The sequence below is a fragment of the Cervus canadensis genome, chromosome 4 (assembly GCF_019320065.1).
Source record: "Cervus canadensis isolate Bull #8, Minnesota chromosome 4, ASM1932006v1, whole genome shotgun sequence".
NCBI lineage: Eukaryota > Metazoa > Chordata > Mammalia > Artiodactyla > Cervidae > Cervus > Cervus canadensis.
In genome coordinates this window covers 884,345-898,926 of record NC_057389.1, presented here as the reverse complement: position 1 = coordinate 898,926, position 14,582 = coordinate 884,345, and positions in this window count along the sequence as shown.

Sequence of the window (14,582 nt, the reverse complement as noted above, 5' to 3'; positions counted from 1 at the left end):
AGGCGGAAGACTCTTACAGCAGCAATATTTTTTGGATCTGCCTCCTAGAGTAATGGAAGTAAAAACAAATACATGGGACCTTATCAAACTGAAAGTTTTTGTACAGCAGAGGAAACCATAAACGAAATGAAAAGACAACCTTCAGACTGGGAGAAAACATTTGTAAATGATGGTACTGACAAGTGATTAATTTTCAAAATTAATTTTGAAAATTTCAGCTCATGAGACTGAATATTAAAAAAAGAAAAAAGCTCAATCAAAAAACAGGCAGGAGACTTAAACATTTCTTCAGAGAAGACATACAGATGGCCAATAGGCATGTGAAAAGATGCTCAACATTGCTAATTATTAGAGAAATGCAAATTAAAACTACAGTAAGGTATCACCTCACACCAGTAAAAATGGACATTATTAAAAAATAAAAATAGTAAATGCTAGATAAGGTGTGGAAAGAAAGGAACCCTCCTACATCGTTAGTGAAAATGTGAATTGGTGCAGCCACTATGAAGAACAGTATGGAGTTTCCTTGAAAAAGTAGAAACAGACTTGCTGTAAGATCATGCAGTTCCACCTCTAGGCATACATCCAGAGAAAACTAATTCAAAAAGGTACATGTACTCCAATGTTCATATTGGCCCTGTTCACAATAGCAAAGACATGTAAACAACCTAAATGTCCATCAACAGGTGAATATACAGATCTGTCCATCAACAGATAAAGATGTGAATATATTCAGTGGAATATTATACATATTCAGTAGAATTATATATATATATATATATATATATTCAGTGGACTATTACTCAGCCATTAAAGAGAATAAAATATTGCCATTTGTAGTAACATGGGTGTACCTAGAGATTACCATTTTAAGTGGAGTAAGTCAGGGAAAGACAAGTATCATATGATATCACTTATATGTGGAATCTAAAAAAATAATACAAATTAACATGTTTACAAAACAGAAATAGACTCATAGACATAGAAAACAAGTTTATGGTTACCAAAGGGGATATCAGCTGGGAGGAAGGGCAGGGAGGGAGAAGAGGTAAATTAGGAGTCTGTACTAGCAGTATGTACACTACTAGAGAGGAAACAGGTAGACAATAAGGTCCCTACTGTGTAGCGCAGGGAATTATACTCAATATCCTCTAATAACCTATAAGGAAAGGAATCTGAAAAAGAACGTGCATATATATATATACACACATGCATGTATATATCTCATATTACTGAATGACTTTGCTGTACATTTGAAACTAATACAACACTATATGTCAATTAAAAAAATTGTTTCTAAATAAGAACACCTTCTTCACAGGGTGTTTGAGACCATGGCTGCAGAGGCCAGAGCTGGCAGGTGTTGGCACTAGTGTGCACACAGAACTGGTAGTGGGGGGTTGGAGAAGAGCCCCTGAGGGAGAATACAGTGAGGGTGTAGCGCAGAGGGCCCCAAATCTCCCACCCATCTGCCTTGTGGAAGGGAAGCATTTTAAAATGCAGACTTCAAGCCCTATCTTGAAACTCCTAAATCAGGACCTTTGGAGGTAGGAAGAAATGTGGTTTCTGTATGATGTCCTGTAGCTAATCTAAAACCAGTCTAACAAGTGCTTAAGCGCTACCAGAAAAGAAGAGGAAACAAGGCTTGTGTAAGAAGAGACTGGGCCAGAGGCATAGCCAAGTGTTAAGATTCAGTCTGTAAAATACTGAATTGTCCAAGGTATTTATTTCCATTACTTACTTCTTGTGCTGTCTGCTATACTGGTTAAAGTTTATGCTTTTTTTATTTTTTAAACTAAGTATGCTTTTAAGAAAATTTAGGGCAACTGAATAGTAAAATGTGTTCTACCAATGTATAGAAAATATTCATGTTAGATCCAACCAATCCATCCTAAAGGAGATCAGTCCTGGGTGTTCATTGGAAGGACTGATGCTGAATCTGAAACCCCAATATTTTGGCCACCTGATGCAAAGAGGACTCATTTGAAAAGACCCTGATGCTGGGTAAGATTGAGGGCAGGAGGAGAAGGGGATGGCAGAGAATGAGATGGTTGGGTGGCATCATCGATTCAATGGACATGGGTTTGGGTGGACTCTAGGAGTTGGTGATGGACAGGGAGGCCTGGTGTGCTGCAGTTAATGGGGTGGCAAAGAGTCAGACACAACTGAGCGACTGAACTGAACTGAGACCATAATTAAAATTAATCAAAAAAGCAAATAAAGCTCAAATTATATTTGTTGTTCATATATCAAAATATTCAGGTGAAAATGAAGACCAACTAACAATATAATCATCATAAATTATATAACTGAAAAAAATGAAATATTAGTCACTCAGTCATGTCCCACTCTGCAATCCCATGGACTGTAGTCCACCAGGATCCTCTGTGCATGGGATTCTCCAGGCCAGAATACTGGAGTGGGTTGCCATGCCCGTCTCCAGGGGTCTTGCCTACCCAGGGACTGAACCCGGGTCTACTGCATTGCAGGCAGGTTCTTCACTGTCTGAGCCACCAGGGGAGCTGGTCTCCTGTAGTGAAGAATATTCATGGGATGTTTAATGCAGTCCAGGCACAACTCTAGGTGGTGTTATGATCTCCATCTTGCTTATTAGGAGACTGATGTTTCGGAAATTTAGATAATTAACCTAAAATCACACAGCTAATGAGTGACAGAGGTCAGATGTCACTACAAAACAGGATGCTCCATCAAGGGCAACGATAGGATTTCCATCTGGGTGTGGGCGGCCATGCTGGCTCTCATCTACTCTTGGTATCTGAAGATCAGGAGACAGTTGGCAAAGCCAGCCCACAGTTGAGGCCAACAGAAACCACACTGGGTGCTTCATGTGTGGCTGAGCACAGCTGGTAGCGACTTGCTATCTCCACTGTGAAGACAGCTTTTGAAGGTAAAGAAATTTCCTGTTGTGTTTAGGTTCACAAATGGTCAGAAGAATATTGATATCTGACCGTAAGGTGAAAGCAAGCAGAAGGAAGTGCCGATCTCAGTCACCAGAAGTTAGGTTGAGTGTTCATGTGGAAGAAAGAACTCCACACACACACACTGAAGAAGAAAGGGCCAACTACAGCCTGCTGTTCACTTGATGAGCAGGTAACTGGTGGAACTGTTTTTTAATTTCAGGCAAGTATGTAGAACAATGATCAGCAAATGACAACCATGTGCCAAATTATGTACTCCATACTTTTCATAAGTAAATTTTGTTGGAACATAGGCATACTCATTAACAAGTGTACCATGATACCCCCACACTGCAATGTCATGACTGAGAAATGGCAAAAGACACTATGTGGCAATCTGAAAACATTACTGTCTGAATCTTTATAGTAAAACTATGCTATCTTTGTTCTAAAACATTTCACAAATGGGTGAAAGAGGAGAGTGAAAAAGCTGGATTAAAATTCAACATTAAAAACAACAACTAAGATTGTGATATCCAGTCCCATCACTTCATGGCAAATACAAGGGGATAAAGTAGAAAAAATGACAGATTTTCTTTTCTTGGCCTCCAAAATCATTGTAGACAGTGACTGCAGCCAGAAATTGAGACACTTGCTCCTTGGAAAGAAAGCTATGGCAAACTTAGGCAGCATATTATAAAAGCAGAAACATCAATTTGCTGACGAAGATCTGTATAGTCAAAACTATGGTCATGTATGGATGTGAGAGTTGGACCATAACACAGGCTGAGAGCTGAAGAATTGATGCTCTTGAACTGTGGTGCTAGAGAAGACTCTTGAGAATCCCTTGGACTGCAAGGAGATCAAAACAGTCCATCCTTAAAGAAATCAACACCCTGAAGAGTCATTGGAAGGACTGATGCTGAAGCTGAAGCTCCAATACTTTGGCCACCTGATGTGAAGAACTGACTCATTAGAAAAGACTCTGATGCTGGGAAAGAAGGCAAAAGTAGAAGGGGGTGGCAGAAGATGAGGTGACTAGATAGCATCACCAACTCAATGGACATGAGTTTGAGCAAACTGGGATATATTGAAGGACAGGGAAGCCTGGCATGCTGCAGTCCATGGGGTCACAAAGAGTTGGACATGACTCAGCGACTGAACAGCAACAACAGCAATTTTAGTAAAGTAATTAGCCTCCAACTAATAAAAATAAATGAAAACAAAAACAAAATAAAGAGATAAACTCAGGCTTGAGATATTCCTTGGATTACGGGTATCAAACCCAGGGGGAGGTGAAGCCACTTAAGAAGGAACAAAGTCTAAGAGAATTCAACTGGACCAGGACCTTTGACTTATGAGGTCAGTTTCTCTTGCAGAGAATGAACTTTGTTCACTTAAAAGGGTACATGTTAAATACTCCAGCTCAGAGAACACTGCCTTGCACTTGGATAAGCTAAAGTGCAAAATGATTGTGATATAGTTTGCCTTTTACAAACCTCATCTCTTGTTTCTGGTTTCACATTTTCTCTCTTAAGAACTTGTGTTGTGTTTCCATAAATGCGTCAGTTGGTAAGGGTCTGCTCTGTGTCAGAGATAATTCTAAAATATTTACAGTCACAATCTGACTACTGCTTTATCTCCTTCCCCCTTTTCTGTTGTCGAATTAGAGCCCCTAATTTCTTGGTGGGCACAGCAGTGTCCAGAATAACAGACATTTCCCAGGTGCTCTGTTGGTTAGAGCTCTGAATGGACTTGGGTCCTGCTAATCAGATGTACTTGTGAGAGATCTGAAGAGATGCCAAAGTCGTGCTTTCACTGCTTCCGCCATTTGGGCAAGTTTCTGTCTCCCATTTCCCTGCCCCAGTTGAAGGTTGTGATCCTGATGGTTTCCCAGTAGCTATAGGAACATCTGCATTGGTGCCCACCCCCCTCCCCCCACATCATCCTGTTCTGAAAGGATGTCTTTGACCTTCCAACTGATTCCCTAAGCCATAACAAAGCCTGTACTAAATCTTTTTCTGATTAGACTAGTTGAAACAGCTTCTGTTCTTTCCAAGTGAATGCTGACCAGTCCAAAGTTTGGAATTTAAAAGTAAGGTGATACCCTGAAGGACACTGATGGCCACTTTCTTGACCTGACCGTCCAAGAAGCAGTTGGTAAGGACAGCAGCAGCTGGCCCTCCTTCTCCATGGGTTCTGCATCCACCGATTCAATCGCAGAACCAGAGGGTGCTGAGGGCCATCTGGATCTCTGCTCAGGAAAGGTCAGAGAATCTCAAGCTGTAGCAGAGAATCTCCACCTGTGTCAGAGAATCTAAAATATTTGTGAACATAATAATTTGGTGCTTCACAGTGTTAAAAATCCACTACATCAGTACCTCCACACTGAAGCAATGGTAAGAATTTGCTCTGAAGTGGCACAATGGCCCTAATTCCTGGACAAGAACACGTCCAAAGTCTTCTGGGCTTGGCAAGAAGAATCAGCCCAGCAGTACAGATAAGGTTAAGGGTGTAGCCCTATCTTTTGAAATCCTTATTTTAGGACATCATGGAAGCCCCCATGTTAGTTTCGAGGGCTCCCGTAAAAAAGTACCACAAACTGGGTGGCTTGAACCACAAACAGTTATTATCTTACAGTTCTAGAGGGTAGAGTTTGAGGTCAAGGTGTTGGCAGGGAAGTTTCTTCTGAGAACCACCAGGAAAACCTGTCCCATGGCTTTCCTCTGGCTGCTGGCGGTTCATTGATAACCTCTGGTGTTTCTTGTCTTGTGGCCGCATCACCCTGATCTCTGCCTTTATCTTCATGTGGCATTGTCACTGTGTGTATGGCTGTGTTCAGATTTCCCCTCTTTTTGTAAGGACACAGGTCATATTGGCTTGGGGCTCACTCCAATGGTCTCATTTCAACTTGATTGCCACTGTGAAGATCTTGTCTTCAAATAAGGTCACATACTGTGGTACTGGGAGTTAAGATCAAGCATATCTTTTTAAGATGGAGGACACAATTCAACCCACAGACATAATCATTAGATTGAAAAAAGGCTGTGCAGACTGTAGCAGGTAGGAATGAAAACCTAGTCTGTGGACCTCTGTTGATAAACGTAAACATACATATATGTATGTGTGTGTGTTGGGGGGGAGGGAATACAGGCATGTATAATTTCTAGATTATTTCTTTGGGTTCAATTTTTATACAGAAACTGACCAGAAGACTGCTTGCCTATTAGGAGGAAATTCTTTACCAGAAAAACCATAAACCTGGCCTGCCAAAGCCTAACTGTCTTGAGTTAGTCTCAACGCAAACTTAAGTACCAAACCTACACTCGTGAAAAGCAGGACGTGAAAGTTTCGCAGCCCCAGGAACAGCAGACATGCCAATGCCCAATGAAGTGTGCGGGAGGAGGCCAACAGGCCAAGAGGGACCACCAGGCAAACAAAGCCTGTGGTCCTGGAGATGACGGAGGAAGCGGAGGTTTGGGATGGGCTAACCTAGGAAATTATAATAGGCTATTCCAGGGCAGACACCTCTGAAATTCCTGCCCATTACAATAATTTTTTTCTGAAGAGAACTTTTTATTACAGTTATCCTGTCCCTATTCCACCATAGAATTGTGTGTGTGTGTGTGTGTGTGTGTGTGTGTGTGTGTGTGTTAGGCATGCAGGAATAACTTACCAGTCACTTCCTGGATGACCTGTCCATAGGTAGCCACAGCTGGACCTAATGGAGAGAATTTTGTGTTCTCCTAATGGAGACACAAAGAGAACTTTGCATCACTCAGATATCCTGACCTAAACCAGAGGTGGGTTTAGTCTCTGAATGGAACTTTTAAGTCATCTCTCTTAGGTAAGGTATGAGTTTTCTCTCTGGGGAAAAGGGTGCTCACAAATCTCAAGGATGGAAATTGTGTTCTATGGCAGACTGCTAGATGTCCTCCAATAGCTATTCTTCCCCTTTCTTTTAATCTATGGCAATAGAACCCCCAATATTTTATCTGGACACAAGATCATGCCAGATAAAGACTGCTATATTAGGAGGAGCCAAGATGGCGGAGGAGTAGGACGGGGAGACCACTTTCTCTCCTACAAATTCATCGAAAGAATAACTGAACGCAGAGCAAACTTCACAGAACAACTTCTGATCGCTAGCTGAGGTCATCAGGAGCCCAGAAAAGCAGCCCATTGTCTTCGAAAGGAGGTAGGACAAAATATAAAAGATAAAAAGTGAGACAAAAGAGCTGAGGACGGAGATTCGTCCCAGGAAGGGAGTCTCGGGCGGCATTGCTTGGGGTAGGGTCCGGGCCTGAGTGCCCTGAGGACAATTGGAGGGAGCTTCTGTGAGTTGCCAACTTGAACTGTGGGAGACCAAAAGAGAGAGAGTAAATTAACCAGCCCGAACACACTGCCGGCCGTTCGCAGAACAAAGAGACCGAGAAAGTCCAGAGAAGAGCTCGCAGGCTGCGGACCGGCCCAGCCCCGCCGGAGGCAGGAGGCAGAGGGGAGGGGAAGGTCGTGGCGAGACACAGGGCGCAGGCACCCGACCGGCGCCGGAGGGGACTGGGGCTGGGGACGCGGAGGGCAGAGGGCGCAGGCACCCGACTGGCGCCAGCGGAAACTAAGACTGGGTCCGCGGAAGGGAGTGGGCGCGCCACACCTGGGGAGAGTGCGCTCACCAAGCCCCTGGCTGCCTGGACCGCTCTGATGGGGAAGGCACAGAGAGCAGGCGCAGCTTGTCCTTCCGCCCTCTTGTGGAACACCCTAGGGCTGGAACGTCGCGCAGCGCGGCCGGCGCTCCGTATAGAGCAGCCGGGAGCCTGAGCAGCGCAGACGGAGAAAGCGGCATCGGCCCCTCCCGGCAGCGCCAGCCCGACCCCGCGGCACCAGCCCCGCCCGGCAGCGCCAGCCCCTCCCCGCAGCGCCAGCCCATCCCCGCAGCGCCAGCCCCTCCCCGCAGAGCAACGGAACTAGCTACCTGAATAAGAGTCCACCTCCGCCCGCCTGTGTCAGGGCGGAAATGAGGCTCTGAAGAGACCGGCAAACAGAAGCCAAATAAACAAAGGGAACCGCTCCAGAAGGGACTGGTGCAACAGATTAAAATCCCTGTAGAAAACACCGACTTCACCGGAAGGGCCCTGTAGATATCGAGAAGTGTAAGCTGGAACGAGGAGCTATCTGAAACTGAGCCGAACCCACACTGACTGCAACAGCTCTAGAGAAACTCCTAGATATAATTTTACTTTTTTCTCTTTTTTTTTCTTTTCTTTTTTATTTTTTCTCTTTTATTTTCCTTTACAATCCCCTATTACTCCCCCATTACTCCTTAACTTTCATTTCCATAGATTTTTACGATTTTTTTAATTAGGGGAAAAAAAAATTTTTTTTCCTTTCTTTTTTTTTCTTTTTCTTTCCTTCTTCTCTTCTATTTTCTATTTTTCTTTTCCTCTTATTTCTTTTAAAGTCCTCTAGTACTCCTCTACTACTCCTTAATTTTCATTTTCAACACACTATAACCTTACAAAAAAAAAAAAAGAAGAGAAGCCCTATTTTTAAACCGAAGATTATTCTCTCCCAATCTTGACTCTCTGTTTTCTACCTCAGAACACCTCTATTTCCTCCTTTCCCCTTCTCTGCCCAATCCAATTCTGTGAATCTTTGTAGGTGACTGGGCTACGGAGAACACTCTGGGAACAGACAGCTGTGTAGATCTGTCTCTGTCCTCTTGAGTCCCCCTTTTTCTCCTCCTGCTCATCTCTATCTCCCTCCTCCCTCTCCTCTTCTTCATGTAACTCTGTGAACCTCTCTGGGTATGCCTAACGGGGGAGAATCTTTTCGCCATTAACCTAGGAGTTTTCCTATCAGTGCTGTATAGTTGGAGAAGTCCTGAGACTACAGGAAGAATAAAACTGAAATCCAGAGGCAGGAGACTTAAGCCCAAAACCTGAGAACACCAGAAAACTCCTGACTACATGGAACTTTAAGTAATAAGTGACCGTCCAAAAGCCTCCATACCTACACTGAAACCAACCACCACCCAAGAGCCAATAAGTTATAGAGCAAGACATACCACGCAAATTCTCCAGCAATGCAGGAACATAGCCCTGAACATCAACATACAGGCTGCCCAAGGTCACACCTAACACATAGACCCATCTCAAAACTCATTACTGGGCACTCCATTGCTCTCCAAAGAGAAGAAATCAAGTTCCACACGCCAGAACACTGACACAAGCTTCCCTAACCAGGAAACCTTGACAAGCCAATCGTCTAACCCCACCCACTGGGTAAATCTTCCACAATAAAAAGGAACCACAGACCTCCAGAATACAGAAAGCCCACTCCAGACACAGCAATCTAAACAAGATGAAAAGGCAGAGAAATACCCAACAGGTAAAGGAACATGAAAAATGCCCACCAAGTCAAACAAAAGAGGAGGAGATAGGGAATCTACCTGAAAAAGAATTTAGAATAATGATAATAAAAATGATCCAAAATCTTGAAGACAAAATGGAGTTACAGATAAATAGCCTGGAAACAAAAATTGAAAAGATACAAGAAATGTTTAATAAAGACCTAGAAGAAATAAAAAAGAGTCAATTAAAAATGAATAATGCAATGAATGAGATCAAAAACACTTTGGAGGGAACCAAGAGTAGAATAACAGAGGCAGAAGATAGGATAAGTGAGGTAGAAGATAAAATGGTGGAAATAAATGAAGCAGAGAGGAAAAAAGAAAAAAGGATCAAAAGAAATGAGGACAACCTCAGGGACCTCTGGGACAATGTGAAACGCCCCAACATTCGAATCATAGGAGTCCCAGAAGAAGAAGACAAAAAGAAAGGCCATGAGAAAATACTCGAGGAGATAATAGCTGAAAACTTCCCTAAAATGGGGAAGGAAATAGCCACCCAAGTCCAAGAAACCCATAGAGTCCCAAACAGGATAAACCCAAGGCGAAACACCCCAAGACACATATTAATCAAATTAACAAAGATCAAACACAAGGAACAAATATTAAAAGCAGCAAGGGAGAAACAACAAATAACACACAAAGGGATTCCCATAAGGATAACAGCTGATCTATCAATAGAAACCCTCCAGGCCAGAAGGGAATGGCAGGACGTACTTAAAGTAATGAAAGAGAATAACCTACAACCTAGATTACTGTATCCAGCAAGGATCTCATTCAGATATGAAGGAGAATTTAAAAGCTTTACAGATAAGCAAAAGCTGAGAGAATTCAGCACCACCAAACCAGCTCTTCAACAAATGCTAAAGGATCTTCTCTAGACAGGAAATGCAGAAAGGTTGTATAAACGTGAACCCAAAACAACAAAGTAAATGGCAACGGGACCACACCTATCAATAATTACCTTAAATGTAAATGGGTTGAATGCCCCAACCAAAAGACAAAGATTGGCTGAATGGATACAAAAACAAGACCCCTATATATGCTGTCTACAAGAGACCCACCTCAAAACAAGAGACACATACAGACTAAAAGTGAAGGGCTGGAAAAAAATATTTCATGCAAACGGAGACCAAAAGAAAGCAGGAGTCGCAATACTCATATCAGATAAAATAGACTTTCAAATAAAGGATGTGAAAAGAGACAAAGAAGGACACTACATAATGATCAAAGGATCAATCCAAGAAGAAGATATAACAATTATAAATATATATGCACCCAACATAGGAGCACCGCAATATGTAAGGCAAACGCTAACAAGTATGAAAGAGGAAATTAATAGTAACACAATAATAGTGGGAGACTTTAATACCCCACTCACAACTATGGATAGATCAACTAAACAGAAAATTAACAAGGAAACACAAACCTTAAATGACACAATGGACCAGCTAGACCTAATTGATATCTATAGGACATTTCACCCCAAAACAATCAACTTCACCTTTTTCTCAAGTGCACACGGAACCTTCTCCAGAATAGATCACATCCTGGGCCATAAATCTGGTCTTGGAAAATTCAAAAAAATTGAAATCATTCCAGTCATCTTTTCTGACCACAGTGCAGTAAGATTAGATCTCAATTACAGGAAAAAAATTGTTAAAAATTCAAACATATGGAGGCTAATAACACGCTTCTGAATAACCAACAAATCATAGAAGAAATCAAAAAAGAAATCAAAATATGTATAGAAATGAATGAAAATGAAAACACAACAACCCAAAACCTATGGGACACTGTAAAAGCAGTGCTAAGGGGAAGGTTCATAGCATTACAGGCTTACATCAAGAAACAAGAAAAAAGCCAAATAAATAACCTAACTCTACACCTAAAGCAATTAGAGAAGGAAGAAATGAAGAACCCCAGGGTTAGCAGAAGGAAAGAAATCTTAAAAATTAGGGCAGAAATAAATGCAAAAGAAACTAAAGAGACCATAGCAAAAATCAACAAAGCTAAAAGCTGGTTTTTTGAAAAAAATAAACAAAATTGACAAACCATTAGCAAGACTCATTAAGAAACAAAGAGAGAAAAACCAAATTAACAAAATTAGAAATGAAAATGGGGAGATCACAACAGACAACACTGAAATACAAAGGATCATAAGAGACTACTACCAGCAGCTCTATGCCAATAAAATGGAAAACTTGGATGAAATGGACAAATTCTTAGAAAAGTATAACTTTCCAAAACTGAACCAGGAAGAAATAGAAGATCTTAACAGACCCATCACAAGCAAGGAAATCGAAACTGTAATCAAAATCTTCCAGCAAACAAAAGCCCAGGACCAGATGGCTTCACAGCTGAATTCTACCAAAAATTTAGAGAAGAGCTAACACCTATCTTACTCAAACTCTTCCAGAAAATTGCAGAGGAAGGTAAGCTTCCAAACTCATTCTATGAGGCCGCCATCACCCTAATTCCAAAACCAGACAAAGATGCCACAAAAAAAGAAAACTACAGGCCAATATCACTGATGAACATAGATGCAAAAATCCTTAACAAAATTCTAGCAAACAGAATCCAACAACATATTAAAAAAATCATACACCATGACCAAGTGGGCTTTATCTCAGGAATGCAAGGATTCTTTAATATCCGCAAATCAATCAATGTAATACACCACATTAACAAATTGAAAGATAAAAATCCATATGATTATCTCAATAGATGCAGAGAAAGCCTTTGACAAAATTCAACACTCATTTATGATTAAAACTCTCCAAAAAGCAGGAATAGAAGGAACATACCTCAACATAATAAAAGCTATATATGACAAACCCACAGCAAGCATCACCCTCAATGGTGAAAAATTGAAAGCATTTCCCCTGAAATCAGGAACAAGACAAGGGTGCCCACTCTCACCACTACTATCCAACATAGTGTTGGAAGTTTTGGCCACAGCAATCAGAGCAGAAAAAGAAGTAAAAGGAATCCAGATAGGAAAAGAAGAAGTGAAACTCTCACTGTTTGCAGATGACATGATCCTCTACATAGAAAACCCTAAAGACTCTACCAGAAAATTACTAGAGCTAATCAATGAATATAGTAAAGTTGCAGGATATAAAATTAACACACAGAAATCCCTTGCATTCCTATATACTAACAATGAAAAAACAGAAAGAGAAATTAAGGAAACAATACCATTCACCATTGCAACAAAAAGAATAAAATACTTAGGAGTATATCTACCTAAAGAAACAAAAGACCTATACATAGAAAACTATAAAACACTGATGAAAGAAATCAAAGAGGACACAAATAGATGGAGAAACATACCGTGTTCATGGATTGGAAGAATCAATATTGTCAAAATGGCTATTCTACCCAAAGCAATCTGTAGATTCAATGCAAGCTACCAACGGTATTTTTCACAGAACTAGACCAAAGAATTTCACAATTTGTATGGAAATACAAAAAACCTCGAATAGCCAAAGTAATCTTGAGAAAGAAGAATGGAACTGAAGGAATCAACCTGCCTGACTTCAGACTCTACTACAAAGCCACAGTCATCAAGACAGTATGGTACTGGCACAAAGACAGAAATATAGATCAATGGAACAGAATAGAAAGCCCAGAGATAAATCCACGAACCTATGGACACCTTATCTTTGACAAAGGAGGCAAGGATATACAATGGAAAAAAGACAACCTCTTTAACAAGTGGTGCTGGGAAAACTGGTCAACCACTTGTAAAAGAATGAAACTAGAACACTTTCTAACACCATACACAAAAATAAACTCAAAATGGATTAAAGATCTAAAATGTAAGACCAGAAACTATAAAACTCCTAGAGGAGAACATAGGCAAAACACTCTCCGACATAAATCACAGCAAGATCCTCTATGACCCACCTCCCAGAATATTGGAAACAAAAGCAAAAATAAACAAATGGGACCTATGAAACTTAAAAGCTTTTGCACTACAAAGGAAACTATAAGTAAGGTGAAAAGACAGCCCTCAGATTGGGAGAAATAATAGCAAATGAAGAAACAGACAAAGGATTAATCTCAAAAATATACAAGCAACTCCTGCAGCTCAATTCCAGAAAAATAAATGACCCAATCAAAAAAATGGGCCAAAGAACTAAACAGACATTTCTCCAAAGAAGACATACAGATGGCTAACAAACACATGAAAAGATGCTCAACATCACTCATCATCAGAGAAATGCAAATCAAAAACACAATGAGGTACCATTACACGCCAGTCAGGATGGCTGCTATCCAAGAGGCTACAAGGAATAAATGCTGGAGAGGGTGTGGAGAAAAGGGAACCCTCTTAACACTGTTGGTGGGAATGCAAACTAGTACAGCCGCTATGGAGAACAGTGTGGAGATTTCTTAAAAAACTGGGAATAGAACTGCCATATGACCCAGCAATCCCACTTCTGGGCATACACACCGAGGAAACCAGATCTGAAAGAGACACGTGCACCCAATGTTTCATCGCAGCACTGTTTATAATAGCGCAGGAATGGAAGCAACCCTAGATGCCCATCATGCAGATGAATGGATAGGAAGCTGTGGTACATAATACACCATGGAATGATTTACTCGCCCATCAAACAAGAATTCATTTGAACCAGTCCAATGAATGGATGAAAACTGGAAGCCCCTTATACAGGTGAAGTAAGCCAGAAGATAAAGACCATTCAGCATACTAACACTAAATATGGAATTTAGAAAGATGGTAAATGAATAACCCTATATGCAAAAAAGAAAAAGAGACACAGAAATACAGAACAGACTTTTGAATTCTGTGGGAGAAGGTGAGGGTGGGATATTTCAAAAGAACAGCATGTATACTATCTATGGTGAAACAGATCCCCAGCCCAGGTGGGATGCATGAGACAAGTGCTCTGGCCTGGTGCACTGGGAAGACCCAGAGGAATCGGGTGGAGAGGGAGGTGGGAGGGGGGATCGGAATGGGGAATACGTGTAAATCTATGGCTGATTCATATCAATGTATGAAAAAATAAAATAAAATAAAATGAGTTTCCAATTACAAAAAAAAAAAAAAAAGACTGCTATATTTTTGAGCTTTCCATACAGCTACAACTGTGGTTATAAATTAGTTTCTGTCAATCAGCTGCTCTCTCGAAACATTCAGAAGGCAAGAGCCAGGAGAGGCAATGAGGAGGTCTCTTGTTTGCCTGTAGTGGCTTCTTGACCAGAGAGGCTTTTCTGGGCATTGTAGA